The sequence below is a fragment of the Hypomesus nipponensis genome, chromosome 17, assembly GCF_054491055.1.
Source record: "Hypomesus nipponensis isolate SF chromosome 17, ASM5449105v1, whole genome shotgun sequence".
Taxonomy (NCBI): Eukaryota; Metazoa; Chordata; class Actinopteri; order Osmeriformes; family Osmeridae; genus Hypomesus; species Hypomesus nipponensis.
The window spans coordinates 19,609,086-19,619,080 of NC_140377.1; positions in this window are offsets into that span (position 1 = coordinate 19,609,086).

The window sequence follows — 9,995 nt, forward strand, 5'->3', positions numbered from 1 at the left end:
GCCGCAACATTAAAGGTTCAGTCCTCAGCAGCTAACAGCAGTGCTCCAAAACGCTCTCTGGCTGTTGCTCTGCTCTTGTGTAATAGCAGAGCAGTAATCTGATATCCAATTGTGTCTGTCCATTCTCATGTGTTCCCCACATCCATGTGAAAGCCTGACAAAGAGCTTCTGCTTGTTTTATAAATACGCCAGGGTTCCCAGAACCAGCACTGAAGAGAGTCTGCTCAATCTCGTTAGCTCTCATCCAGCATCCAAACAACGTGAGCTTGTGTAAAGGCTAGCTATGTCCCTGCGTGTGTGTGAGTGAGTGAGTGAGTGAGTGAGTGAGTGAGTGAGTGAGTGAGTGTGAGTGAGTGAAAGAGAAAGCCAGCTACTTGTTTGCAGTTTAAGACCTGGAAGTGCCTGCTATGTGGATTACCTGTGCCCATTTAGATTCTTCGTTTATTATTAAATACCCCCACAGACAGACAGGCAATGCATGTATTTTTGTAGTTATTAAAGCAGCTTTGAAATGCTGTAACTTGGTGTTGACTTGTCTAATAGTTAGGCTAACACAACCCATCATGCATTTCAAACTGAGGACTCTTCACATTAAGATTCAGGTTTGGCTGTAACACCCTGTGAGATTAATCTTCAATCCGACCTTGGCTTTGATGCAAGATGTGAATTCTGGGTGGGTGGAAGGAGAGATGAAGTGAGAAAGAAGTGAGAAAGAGAGAGGTGGGGAACGTCGAAAAACAGATAGAAGGAGACAGATCTCTGTAGGATGCAGTCTGATAGAGCATGTTAACTGACATCAGGCTCTTTCACACCCCAAAAGGGAATGTCTCAATCACCTCAAATTAGTGTATGTGTGCGCTCGAGTGTGTGTTTGTGTCACTCAGTCCCCTTGTCCACTCTCCTGAATGAATATGAACCTAAACATGCTTTTCAGTTTAAAACACAATATACAGTCGAATCAGAACTCAGCCTAGACTCAAATGTAGACAAGAACAGAGAATGAGAAATAAAAGTATTTTTTTTAAAGGAACAAGGGGTCAGACAGAGTTGACCGGGAAAGCAGAAGGTCTTACTGTAATCCAAACATAGGAGGCAGACAGAGGGGGCAAGGCAAAGTCGGGGTCAGGGCAAAAACACCCGAGAGAGCTAAAAAACTGGAATTAGAAAACAAAGCGCATGGTGTAAAACACACTGGTAGGCTTGACTAGACCGAACAAGACACGACAGACTGGTATTAGGGACTGAAAAAACTGGGGAAAAACCACATTGTGAATACATATCGAAGCAGTTCGTGAGCATGCTCGATGACAGCAGCTCTCAGAGAGATGGGTAGAAGAGGACTTGACTGACAGACTGGGTAGTAAAATCCACTGGGGGGTGATGAGGAAGATGGGAGACACCTGGGGAGGGGGGGGGGGGTTGGACACAAACACGAGACAGGTGAAACTGGGGTGTGACAAGTAGCCTCCTTTGCTGAGGTTGACAGGATGTAAAACATCAGGGTATGTTGATGTAGGTGACAGTCATCCAGAGAGTTCTATGAGCTGAAGATCAAAAGGAGAAACACAGTGTTCAGCTGAGGTGGGCGAAGGACGGAGAAAAGACTGGAAAGGTAGAGTGAGAAGGAAACTGAGAAAACGTGTGTGTGTGTGTGTGAGAGGGAGAGAGAGAGAGAGAGAGAGAGAGAGACATAGAGAGACATAGAGAGACAGAGAGAGACAGAGAGACAATAGGAAAAAGCTGGATGGGTCGGAGAAGTGGGGATAAGAGCAATGGGAAGCAGGGATTGTAATCGTGGATTTAAGGCTTTGCCTGCCAGGGTATTAAAGAAAGACCCTTATTAGATTGGAGCCGTTGTTTCCCTTTCAGCCAGGAAGCTAATTGGATGTGACCAAACCAGGGCCTGATGACACTCCTGGCTGGAACGCAGGCGGTGGTGATGACGCTCACGACAGGCTGATGACGACAACACATCCAAAATATCACACACACACTTTAGACTGACACCAAAGAGCCTGGGTCCTTGGGTGAAGGTGTGTGTGTGGACAGGTGTGTGTGTGTGTGTGGATAGGTGGGTAGGTGGATGGAGTAGTTGGTCCTGGAGAGAAAGATAAAAAAAAGCAACGAGAATGTAAGAAAGGGTAACACGAGTGGGCTGCCCAAAGCCTTTGATTTGATTCACCATTTTTCTGCGTCAGACACAGTCTCCAGGCATTACTAGTGGCCCAGCGGTGCTCCCCTGCAGTTTCTCTCTGACAGAACTGCACACGTCCACGTCTTTGGGACCATGTGATGAGAGCAAGAACACATTTGTATTCAACCAGCAAACTCCAGGTCGCCCAGCATTTTGAATACATTAAACATAAATTGTTAAAAGCTATATAAGGACAGAGAGAGAGAGAGAGAGAGAGAGAGAGAGAGAGAGAGAGAGAGAGAGAGAGAGAGAGAGAGAGAGAGAGAGAGAGAGAGAGAGAGAGAGAGAGAGAGAGAGAGAGACTTAAACACTGTTGGTTTTAGTTTCTTCTTAACTGGATGAAAAGTAGTTCATTTCTGGACTGGAATGAAACAAAAAGAGAAGAAAGGGGTTTCTTTTTGACATAGAATCTTTATTGCAGAGCCAGATTGTGTTTTAACCAGCGCTTACTAATAAAAAAGAGAAACCCAGAAACCAATAAAGGAAATGATTCTGTTTATTGAATATTTGATTAGAACTGCCAACCGCATGCCTCTATGTTTAACTGTCACATGCTGCGTATTAACATTAAACAAACTCCCTTAACAGAACACATACTGCAGTATACACGTCCTAAATTCAATGGGGGGAGTGTGTTTGCTGTGACAGCTCCCGGACATGGGAGAGAGGGGGACAGATAGAGACATGGAGACCATAAAGTTGCAGTCTTGTAAAGTGAGCAGGAGGTAAGTGAGTGAAGAAGGCCAAAGTTACAACAATGTAATTGAAGACTTGGATCAACCCTGTTGTATTCTTGTTATCGTGGCTCAGGGAGGTCGGGGGGGCAGAGGGGATGTGGACAAAACAGGAAAGTATGCCAAAAGTGAGGAATGATGGGATTGGCAAATGCCTGAACCCCAAATACAGTTTTTCACAATTGCTGAAACACATTTCTTGAAACAGTCACCCACTTTTTCAAAACTGTAAACACAAAACCTCATCTCCAAGCACTATTTACAAAACCTCTGAATCCTCTTGCAAAATGAAACTTTCGCCTCAAAACAGATTTACCTGTGCTCAAAATCAAACACTGCTCTCAAATCATAACCAAAGTGATCAAAATGATATACACTATCAAGCAGTCAGTAAACCATCCAGCAAAAAATAGAAAAACCCATTGTTCAAAACATATAGTTCTCAGGGATTTTTACGTAATCTCAAAACAAATTTCATATTTATCCGTCATTGTCTTTTGATGAACAGAAACATGTTCTATCATAGTAGCTCAAAATTGATCAGAAATGATATCTCTGCTTTGCTCTTCGCAATTTTTTGGCTCTTTCTCCTCCTTCTAACCCCATACAGTGCTGTACCCTGCGTCTCACTACTCACAACTCACTCTTGTTCTTTGTTGATATGAACCTACAACCACTCAAAATCTATTGAGCGGTTATTACTGTTACTGTAACAAATGGAAAGCACGTTCAGGGCCGTACAATTTGTTCATTGTACAGTATACAGCCTACAATGCACTACTGACAAAAATCTAAGGAGTAAACATGTGATCAATGTGCTTCTTCTTGTCTTTGGGCTGGGTTAGGCCAGAGCACTTTGTCGACATCACAAGCAATATTTTCCCACCTTCAGCAACCTGTTTGATCTCTGAACTGGCTTATATTGGTTGAGTCACATCATTTGAAACAAGTGAAATCAATTTTGAGTGGTTGTGTTTAGTCAATGACATGTTTTCTCTGTTTGTATTTGATTGTTGCCATTTGTGTTTACCGGTATGGATGACATGTCCATTAGAGTGCAGAATGTGTTTTGAGAATGAGAATGTGTTCAGAGTTTTGCTGAAAATTCTAAGTGAGATCTGCAAATTGTGTTTTACCATGTTAAATGGTTTATGTAAGGTATCGACAACAGACAGGCACAATTAGCTACATGACTTCAGGCAACTGAGAACTTTGTTCAGCCAATGGGTTTTAGTGTTTTAGCAATTGAGAAAAACTGTAATAATAACCAGAGGAAAAGTGAGAAATAGAGAGTGAAAAAGAGAGAAAGAGAGAGACCGAGAGGGAGAGGGAGAGAAACAGAAAGAGAGAGAGAGAGAGAGAGAGAGAGAGAGAGAGACCGAGAGACTGAGAGAGAGAAAGAAATAGAGAGAGAGACAGACAGAGAGAAACAGAGACAGAGAGAGACAGAGAGAAACAGAGACAGAGAGAGAGACAGAGAGAAGGGACCATGGATAGGAGGAGGTTATGCATGTGAACATGCACACATGCAGTGTCACTGAAGTGTTACATTGATCGTTACGTAAGACCCAATCTGGAAACCAGGGAGAAACGTGGGCCTAACTCAGAAGCAGTACCTGCTGACTTCCTGCAGGGGGCACAGCACACACACCGTCTAGTTGGGAAAGTGTAGATCCACAACAGTAATCATCTACTGTACATTTACTGAACAGATACTGGAGAATACTGCTTGTAGTGCATGCATACATACACTTACAAACATTTAGTACATACACACGCATGGATCACATATACATCTTGGATCAAGGATTTGGAAGATGTCAGTAGTTATGCAGTATGTTACCCATTTATGCAGCTCATTCATATTCTTATTCATATCCATCCATCCATCAATCATGCCGCTTGTCCGGAGGTCGGGCCGCGGGGGCAGCGACCTAAGCAGGGAGGCCCAGACTTCCCTCTCCCCGGCCACTTGCACCAGCTCTTCCTGGGGGACCCCGAGGCGTTCCCAGGCCAGCCGAGAGACATAGTCCCTCCAGCGTGTCCTGGGTCTTCCCCGGGGCCTCTTCCCAGTGGGACGTGCCCAGAACACCTCACCAGGGAGGTGCCCGAGCCACCTCAGCTGGCTCCTCTCGACGCGGAGGAGCAGCGGTTCTGCTCTGAACCCCTCCCGGATGACCAAGCTTCTCACCAAGCTTCTCATCTCTAAGGGAGAGCCCGGACACCCTGTGGAAAAATGTATTTATTCATATTCATACTCAAATTGTTATACAATTTTTTTTGTTTTTATATACATTTTATATTCTAAATAATAGAATTGTTTAGATCCTAGATTTAGTTAGACTATTGTACTTTTTTTAACTGAAGTTAAGATCCTTATATGTTTATTGTCCTATCCTGCCACAGTAAATTCCGTGTTTGTGTAAACCTACATGGCGAATAAACCAAATTCTGATTCTGATTCTGGTTTTATTATATTTCTATCATGCTTCAAATGCACGTTTAAACGTATCTGTTACTGATCTGTTTAGTTTTTTCTTCACGTTTGTGGTTGGTATTCTGGCTGACCTTAATGTGCTTATGTTTCTAATTCAGTCTGTGGCACTGACCAACTGTTTGACCGCCTGTCCAGCCGACTTACTGTCAATTATTGGTTGCCGGCTGTGTTTGTGTGTTGTCTTAGCAGCCCTTGATATGTCATTACATGGACCACGATGGACGACCATCCAGACAAAGAGAAGGAAAGAGAAAGAGGGTGCTTTGCTGACAGAGAGAAAGAAAGAGAGAGAGGGAAAAAGAGCAATGACAGGGTCAAAAAGACAGCACATGAAGAAGAAATGAAATATAGAAGTGCATATATAAGCTGCTGCATGGAAAGTTGAATCTAGCTAACTGGTCAAACGAAGGGCTATTTCACAACAACAAAAATTGGGCAAAACATTTCCATCAATGCACCATGCATGTGATGGAAAGATATTTATTGGTTTGAAATATTTTGTAGAATTGTGCCCTATAATATAAACTAATGATTTACTGATCCTTTTAACAGTTCCCTTACCATTTTTAATTAGTTCATAAATGGCTAATAAAGGATTTTCATCTTTAATTGAAAGTGTTACCAGATTATAACTCCCTCTGTCCTATATTGAGAGGAATTCAGCTGTAAATTTCATGTTTAGAATCCTAAAAAAGAAGGAAGCGAGGATAATGAGTGAGAACGAGAGGCCAAAAGCTAAGAGAACAGAAATGTCTTACTGGGGCGTGACACGGAACGAAGGGAGAGAGGGAGAGGGAGAGGAGAGGGAGAGGGAGAGGGAGAGGGAGAGGGAGAGGGAGAGGGAGAGGGAGAGGGAGAGGGAGAGGGAGAGGGAGAGGGAGAGGGAGAGGGAGAGGGAGAGGGAGATGCAGAGAGAGAGGGAGAGGGGGAGGGAGAGGGAAAGGGAAAGGGAGAGGGAGAGGGAGAGGGAGAGGGAGAGGGAGAGAAAGATTGAGAGGGCATTATTTTTAGATGAGTAGACTGCTGCAGTTAGTGTGTGTTTGTGTGTGTGTGTGTGTGTGTGTGTGTGTGTGTTAGTGGCCACAACAATCCGTGTGGGGATTTTGGTTTGGATAAATGCCTCCACAACAGACAAGGCAGGGGATGCACTGCTCTGCTTATATCAATGCACTCAGTGCCCCTTTCAGGAAGGAAACGTGTGAGTGAGCGTCTGGGTGGGCGTGGGTGTACATTAAGACCATACTTTATTTCAAGTGTTTGCCCTCTCCCAGGTGTCTGTCGGTCGGTTGGTCGGTCGGTCGGTCGGTCTGTCTGTCTGTCTGTCGGTCTGTCTGTCTGTCTGTGAGGCAGGGAGCACATAGACCTGCTCTTGAAGCCATGTGTTTTTGATAAGTGGGACTCTTTGTGCTGTGTGTGCGTGCGTGTGTGTATTTCTCAGTCTGCTGACAAGGTAGACTGCAGTGAGTGTTGGCAGCGTGGAGAAGACTGTGTTGGCCTTGGCACCAGGGAGGGGCAGGGGGGCACAGGGGCAAGAGGAGCCAAGACGACTGAAGAGAAAAAAAACGTTGGAGACGGGAGAGACGGGGAAACGCAGACGGAGTCTGAAGTAGGAACGTAGAACTGACCAAGACACACACACACACAAACACACAGATTGATTGGCCACACTGTAATGCAGTAAATAGACTGTTCAATTAACTCCAACCTTGAATGAACCCTTCTGCTAATGGCGTATAAATGCCTAGCATGGACACAAACATGAAGTATACACAACTGGCAATCTCATCAAAGACCAGATGTTTGGCCAGGAACGCCAAATTCCAGATTAGACATAAACATTGACACACAAATGTACACAAAGGCAGGCAATCAACCAAGCTTTCAAAGATTTAAAAACCCAATTTTTCTGGAGGAAATTTGGTAGTTTGAACCAAATTACTGTGTAACGACCATGTTAAATAAAGAATTGATTCACATCTGAATGTTTTCCTGGAAAATTTATGATGAGTTGATTTACATTTTTATTCACGTAAATTAGGTTTTTAGGCTTGGCAGAACCAGGATGTAACAGACTACCAGACTACAGTGGAAACCAAACCCAGAAGTAAATGGGGAAAATTATATGCAAAATGCATACAGTTTAAATCAGTGTGTCATGAATCACAGAGAGAATAGCCAACTCAAGATCTGTTTCCAAATCCGACATGATTCAGCAAAGGTCTGATAATTGGACTTCGAGAGAGGACTTGGGTCAGCTTCAAAGAAAAGGCAAGCAGGGAGTAGGAAAAACATAGAGGGAATGGGAGAGAGAGGAAGAGAGGCAGAGAGAGAAAGAGAGACAGAGAGAGAAAGAGAGAGACAGAGAGAGAGAAAGAGAGGAAGAGAGGGAAAGAGAGAGAGACAGTGAGAGCAAGGAACAGAGGAGAGAGATGTTTGTATTTGGCAGTCTTTTGCGATCTCCCCTCTCGTTGACAGTTGTGGGTGAGGTGTTGTTGCTAAGTTGTGGTGTGAGAACAGACACTCTGTTCTGGCTGAGCCAGAGGTGAGGTGAAGAGGGGTAATACTGTGAAAGAATGTGAATTTGGTGAGAAACACTACAATGTGGTTTAGCACAAGTACATATGAATAGAAGAGAAAATATTAGATTGTATTCATGCTGCTGTATCCATATGTATGCTATTATTAGATATGTACAGCTGTATTGTATTGTGTTTGAAGTGTTAAAGAACATTCCACAAAATAGTCTATGTCACAGTGCCTGGGATGCAAATATCTCCTCTTTCCTTTTGACGTTTTCACTGGTGCTCTGCATGCTGCTGATTTGAAAGCTTTTAATGACTGAGACTGGAGGAAGGGCCTGGTCTCTCATGCTCCATGGTCATGTTGAACTAGAGAGTCGATGAGTTAAGTCCCGGAGCATGCAGCCCTTTAGTGGGATTGAATGTGGTTGATTTGGGGGTTTCTGGCACCCAAGAACGGAAGAGGGCCAGTCAACATATAGTCTTGTTGGGGTTCTGGTCAGCCATGGTCATAATTGGGCAACTGGTGTGTTTTGGTGCTGTTCCAACAGATCCCTCAGGAAGAGGAGCTTCACAAGAGGCAGAGGCAGGGACAGAGGCAGGAACAGGGGCAGGGACAGGGGCAGGGACAGAGGCAGGGACAGAGGCAGGGACAGAGGCAGGGACAGAGGCAGGGACAGAGGCAGGGACAGGGACAGAGTAAGAGACAAGGACAGGGTCAGAGTCAGTAACAGGGACAGAAACAGACAGAGACAGTGACAGACATGGACACAGAGTAGTAAAGTGACAAACCAGGTATTGAGTAATGTCTGTTGCCGTACAGTCGCGTCCACAAGGTTAGGTCACCCCGGTGGCAAACATATTGATGGGAGTGACAGAATGACATCATACCCATCACTTCAGTTTCACCTCAAAATAGAGTCAATGGCTAAATGTGTCCATTGTCCTAATAGCCTCAACATAAGTGAATCATGGCAACTACTATTATGAAAATATCCCGTAAAAATAGTTGGGAAAAACACCAGTCCTGGCAAACATTGGACCAAGCACTGCTGGTCCCGGAGCTGCTGTTACCAAAGGTATGTCTGTGGGTTCTCTCCTCAACCCCCTAGGAGGCCCACAGTGCGCCCTCAAGTCAACCTGATACCTTTATAAACTGGATCTGAGTGAGGGCCCAACCATTCGGATGTTGTTGTGAACGTTATTTGCACCAGCGACAAATGTGTGGTCAGCTATAAAAGTTGGATGGCGATTTTTACAATCCCTTTCTCCACCGACTGCTTCTCTCTCTAGCTTTTTGCGCTTCTTGATTGCACTTTATTAGACAGTTTTACCATTCTACCCCCTAAATGTTTCTCTCCATTCATCACTTCTCTCTCTCTCTATGTCTCTCTGTCTATCTAGGTCTCTCTCTCTATGTCTCTCTCCTCTCTTCAGCATCCCACATTTACTCTCCCTCCTACTGTCTAGACATGCAGGTGCAGTGTATTAGTCACAACCCATTCTTTCATATGGCTTCTTTCCTCTCTTCCTGTTTTGAAATTCTGTTTTTCAATTTTTCATTGAACATTTGTATCTCAAAAATATGAACCCAAAACCCCAAGCTATATTCAGAACATTTCTCTCAAGAAAATATTTATAATGGGTACAGATGGATGAGAATGGAGCAAACAATTTTTACGAGAGAGAGAGAGGGAGAGAGAGAGAGAGAGAGTGAGAGAGGGAGAGAGAGAGAGAGGGGGAGGGAGGGAGGGAGAGAGAGAGATAGAGAGAGAGAGAGAGAGAGAGAGAGAGAGAGGGGGGGGGGGAGGGAGAGAGAGAGAGAGAGAGAGAGAGAGAGAGAGAGAGAGAGGGAGAGGGGGGGGGGTGAGTGCAAGAAGGAGTTGTACATGACCTGAAAGATGAACGGAACATCGAGGAGAGAGAGAAAATACACAATAAAGAGAGAGGGAGAGAGAGAGAGGCTGAAAAGATGGACACTTTGGTCAACATTTCCATGCTCTCACTTTCTCCATGTTTAGTGGCAGCCTGGTGTTGTTCTCCCTTTTCCT